We start from the raw sequence: 5,967 nt of genomic DNA, 5'->3' as shown, positions 1-5,967 counted from the left end.
GGATTTCTGTTTGGTTTTTTTTCAATATCTCTAACTCTTTATTGAAATGATCTTTTGCTTCCTGTATTTGCTCTTTTAGTTGTCGATTGGTGCGATTATTCAATGCTTGCATTTGCTCTTTCATCTCATCATTTGCTTCTCTGATCATTTTAATTATGTACAGTCTGAACTCCTTTTCTGTCATTTCTTCTGCCATGCTGTCATTGGGTTTTATTGATGTAACATCTAGATTTGTTTGCAGCATTTTCTTTCCTTGTTTTCTCATATTGTTCAGGTTTCAGTGGACCGCTGAGATATTGCAGATTTCCTCTATTGACTAACAATGTCCCTGAAGATTTCTATATATATCCCCCCTTAGCCTTCAGTAGGCTGAAGTCTTGGAGGAAGTTGATAATGCGGTGCTCCACAAGGAAGCTGCCTCTCTAGGAGTGGTGGCCTTCAGGTGGGGTATAATACCTGCTAGTGGGCAGAGGTGCCTCACTTGTTGACCAATGGTCATCCAAAGGGGACCTAGGCTGCGGGCTGAGGCAAGGCCTGTTTGGGCCTGTGTCTCTGGTTTTACCGTCCTTGTGGGGAAACCTCACCAGGCAGGGAAGACTCACCCGGTGGGGAGGTCTCGCTGGTCAGTTCCCTCCTAGAGGTTCCCTTCAATTTACAGCTACCACCTGGGTTGGGCTGCCTTCCTCTGCAAAGTTCCCAGGGGCCCGGCCCTACCTCCTGGGCCTGGGAGCCTCACCCTTCGCAGATGAATCTCCTTAGCTGCCCACTCCTCAGAGAATCTGCCCGCAGTCCTGGAACCTTCGCTCCGCCCCTAAGCCTGTCTCTGTGCGGCTCTTCCACCAAGAAGCCTCCTAGATCCTGGGACCCTGCTCTGCACCTAATCACCTGGCTATGTGGCCCCTCCTCTGAGCAGCCACCTGGGGCCCCGTACAATCGCTCTGAGTCCCAGAGACCTGCCACACGCCTCTTCCTCCAGACAGCCACCCAGTATTCCGGTGCGGTCACTAGGAGTTGAAGCAAATCACTGCGTGCCTCCTCCTCCCACCGACCACCCGTAGCCCAGGGCAATCAATCACTCCGAGTCGGAATGACCCTCCCTGTTCCTCCTCCTCCTCCAGGTAACCCCCTGGGTGTTCAGGAGCGGTCACTCTGAGTGGCTCTGAATCCACGTGACCCGCTGCACGGGTCCTCTGGGCAGCCGCCCGGAGCTCTGGTGCGGCCACTGGAAACCAAGCGACCCATCGCGCTTCTCCTCCAGGCAGCCCCTCTGTGTTCAGGAGCAGTCGCTTTAAGTCCAAACAACTCACCAATCGCCTTCTCCTCTGAGCAGCCGCCTGGAGCTCCAATGCAGTCACTGCGAGTCCAAACGCCCCGCCGCACTCCTCCTCCTCCTCCTCCTACTCCTCCGGGCAGGCCCCGGTGTTCAGAAGTGGTCTGAGTCCAAACAGCTCGCCGCGCAGCTTCTCCTCTGGCAACTGCCTATATCTCTGGTGCAATCACTCCGAATCCAAGCGGCCACGCTCCTCCTCCTCCTCCTCAGGGCAGGCCCCGGTGTTCTGAGTCCACACAGCTCTCCTTGCCGCTCCTCCCCGAGGCAGCCTCCGGAGCCCCAGTGGTTGCTCCGAGTCCCAGCGCTGTGCTCCTAATTTCACATTAATAAATACTTTTTTTCTTTTCCTTCGGACACTTCTTTTATTATAAATAGTCATGATTTGAGTATATATTTGGTTCTCAAAGGATATAAAGCGATTGATTTTATTTCTGGCAGGAGTGGAGGAGCAGGACAGGTTACTTGATTTACAGGGCTCCATGAGGGACTCCTGGTTCAGAAAGAGAAGATGACACCAAGCGCGGCAGGCACAGAACCTTGTGTGACTGAACAAAGTGCATGTCCTCCAAGCCAGAGTGGGTGGTAGGTTGACAGCTGCCAATCAGATATATCAGAATGTGAATCCTGAACCTCCTACTTGCCCCCTGGGTGATCTTGGGGAGGTTACTTTTCCTCTTCGAACTTTTATGCCCATCTCTGCAAAATCAGTCTCTCCTAGGTTTGTTGTGAGACCTAAAAAAAAAAAAAAAAAAAAAGTCAAGTGCTCAGTACAATACAGTATGATACATAACTTGGTCAAAAAAAGAAGTTATTATTATTTTGTTATGTGGGATTTATTAGGAAAAAATGAAAAAAAAGAATGACTGTATTGTTATTAACTAAAAACTGGGAGATGGGAGATAGAGAATGCGAGTGCAGGACATCAGGGGTGGAGGTGAGACGTGTGGGGGCGGTGTGCCCTTCAGCCAGTGGGAGGCAGGGGTCGGGGAGATAAGTTCCCTGCGGCCAGTCTCAGCGGAGCGCTATCCACCCGGAGAACTTGATGAGATTCTAAATACTTAGGTCAGATGGGCGTTTTAAAGGGTAGGTCAAAGGATGGAAGCACAGAGGGGCAGAACCACGTGCCCTCAGGTAGTCTTAGAAGTAGAACTTGGAAAACCTGCAGAATGCAGCTCAGTGGCGGAGTGCTGGCCTGGCACATGCAAGGCCCTCAGTTCAGTCCACTAGGGGGCTGGGCGCGGGGGATCTAAATACTGAAAGAGTATGTTTAGTATTTTCCAACTTCCTAGTTAGGGTGGGGAATATCAAAACATTTGGTTCGTTCAGACAGAGATATGAGGACTTTTGGTTTAGGAGAAAAAACTAAAACACTGCGTCTCAGTCTGGCTATAAATTAGAATCACCTGGGGCACTTTCAAAACTATTGATGCTCCAGCTCCAGCAGAAATAAATTCTGATTTATTTCTTCTGGGGCAAGACCCGGGTGTCATCAGAGTTTTTAAAAAGCTTCTCAGATGATTCCAATGTGCAGACAAAGGCTGAGAACAGCTAACCTAAAACAATGGCATGTTGTTAAGATCTTATTCCTCTCTGAGGAAAGATGTGCGGGTGGGGGGACGGGGGAGTATGCGTGTATGTGTTTGGGAACCAAGCCATTAAGCAGTAGTAATGTACATAGGAGTGGAAACAGTCTAGCGGCCTCAGCACACCAAGGTAAGTGATGCTGTCGTCTGGTCCACAGCAGCATCTGCTCAGGAAGCTTTGTTGTGCCTAGATCACGAATCCCCAAAGACCACCAAGGAGCCACCTCCAATGCAAAAGCAAAAGGGTCTTCATTGCAAGCTCAAGCTCGGACTCACAGTGTTCACTGAAGCAGCAGGTACTGGCTGAGAGTCCCCAGTCTCGCTTCAGCAGGATTTTTATGAGCACCACAATAGAGCGGGAAATTTAAACAAAGCAAAGTACACGATTGGCTGATCTTTCAGCATGTGTGGTTTGGCACATTTCTATTGGCTTAGGGTACCCAGGTCTTAACATATTGACATATATGGTTTGGAATGTTAGGCCTTGGCTCATTAGCTCCTGATAGAAACCCAGGCCTGGAATCTTTCATGCCCTAAACGCAGCCTGTCCTGGTCGCGGTTCAGCTCCCTTTTCATTTCCCCCTTTCTCTTGTACTTAGGGGAGCCAATCATGGATCCTGTGTTGAAAATTCAGTTTCTGTCTCTTGTATTGGCCTATATTGAGTTCTAACCACTATAAGTTGAATTGTGTTTAAGTGATCCTTCATGAATACTAAGGATACAGGGACCAAAGGTAAGCAACATTAGCAAAATAATCAAGGGGCCCAGAGACAGATGACTTTCATGGCCTCCATTTCCTTGATTTGACCTGATCCCCTATTTCTACACTAACTGCCTGTCCTCAATCCTGGCTTCATTCCCCTCTCTAGTTTTAGGAACTCCTTGCTGCTCTAAGGAAAGGGGGTGACAACCATTCTGGCTGCTTTGAACTGGAAGGGGGCAGCATGGGGCAAGCAATTTGGAGTTCCCTTCTTAAAATCAGGTCAATTAGGGGGTTGGGGATATAGCTCAGTTAGTACAGTGCCTGCCTCACAAGCACAAAGCCCTGAGTTCAATCCCCCGCATTGCCAAAAAAAAAAAAAAAGAAAGAAAGGTTAATTGAGGGGTCCATGGTAGAAGTCTGGTTGGAGAAGAGCAGGTTGTAAAGTCATCTGGGAATGGGTGTTTCTATGAGAGAAGAACAAAAAGACATGAGTACTGAAATGAGATTAATACAAAATAAATGTTGCATAATCTGGAACATGTCAATGAATATCATGAAGATGACAGAAGTCAGTAATCCCTCACCAGGAGGTGGAAGAGCTGAGAAGTTGTTCCCATAATTAAGGCCTAACAAAGGCTGGAAAGGACAAGGCCTTTATTTGGGAACTTTAACATTGTCCAGGTTATCAGGAATGTAAATACAACATTTAACTCTTAATGTCATTGATATCCCCAGAAAATATATTTAAGCTACTTAATGTCATCTGATTTTTGTAAAATATCCTTTTATTGGTATAACCTGTGTTTAGTAGAGATCTCTATATTTCTGTAACTAGCAAACATAGATTAAGCCTACCTGTGTCTGTAGGCCTTAAACTGACTAAATGCCCAAGAATGTCTATATTTTGGTTTTAACGGGCATTTTGCTAAGTGTCTAAGATCAAGCTGGTCAAATTGACCTGTTCCTGTCTTGTTAAAGAGTCAGCTGAGTTCCCACAGGGGTTACTCATGGGGCACTTGAGAGCAACTTCTTAGCTCCATCAGTGCCATCTGTTAGGCAGGGTCTCCTTGATGAAGTGGCTTCCCTTGGAAGCATCAGGGATGTTTCCCTTTTCCAATGACCCTCCTCTGCAGCAGGTGCACTGATTGGCTTCTCATTCTCTAGTGGTCTCATTAACCTCCCTGATCAGGAAGTCGTGTGACCCAGAGTTGCAAAGCTCCTTAGAGAAGTCCTCTTGTTCCCTGGGTTCAGGCTGACTTTGAGGGTAAGATACTGGTTTTTCTTGGCCTCTGTATTTAATTTCAACCTCTAAATTTGATCTTAACCATCCAGCAAACCAGTCTCACCAGTCATAAAGTAAGAGTGCTGGGCTTTATCCTAAATGTCTATAACTTTACAGTTATTTACGCTTTAATTTAACTGGAGCCTGTATTAGTACTGGAAGTTATCATTATATACTATCTGTTCTATAGGTGATCATTTATTATCACAAGTTACCTAGGTTGTGTGTTCTTGAAGCAGCTACTTCTGCAAACATTAACAGGTAACAGTTCTACAAAATGAAATTAGCAAGAGTAAAAATATATGCAGCTTGTATAATAGCTATCTTGAATTTTGGTTGAACACCACATTATATCCGTTGTTTGAGAACCAATCTTTTGACTATAACTTTAAATAAGCTGAAGTCTGACTTATTTTGGAGCCACTCTAACATGCAGCAAGGTGGGAGGCAGAGCCTTATCTCAGGTAAGGAGTGGCTCTTTACAAATCTTAAGTGAAGTGTTCTAATTTTGATGTTGATCTTTGCTTCTGTCTTAAATGTAATTTTAAGAAGTTTACATATATTGATTCCTGAGCCTATGTGAACATTAGTTAACACAATTTAACATTATATCTAAAACATGAATTAAAGAAAGGCTGAGAGAGCTTTTAACTTTCCTTTTGTGTGGCAAAGTGGCAAAATGCTTTTATGTTTGATGATATTAACATTTTGTTGTTAAACAAATCAGGCTCTCAACTTTTAGAAATACATTCACATCTAAAATATTTTATCTCAGTATAAAAAGTAACAAATTTTACATATACCCTATTGATAACAGGTCCTATAATAGAACATTAAATGATAGAAATAAATCTCCAATAAAATTTACTCTTTAAATGTTTAATTACAGACAAGTTTGTAAGAATAGCCACTTGATAAATTTCCTGCTTTAAAAACTTGTATACCTGGAAAATATGAACGCATTTAATATACAAAGAATTATCAGTCCACAATTACCTTGATACTTTTATATTAACCAAATTTAGTTTTTAAAGAAAAATTTAGACTCTGTAACATAGTACAATACTCT

This window comes from Sciurus vulgaris (assembly GCF_902686455.1).
Source record: "Sciurus vulgaris genome assembly, chromosome: 4".
Taxonomy (NCBI): Eukaryota; Metazoa; Chordata; class Mammalia; order Rodentia; family Sciuridae; genus Sciurus; species Sciurus vulgaris.
Note: the sequence above shows the minus strand (reverse complement) of the source record.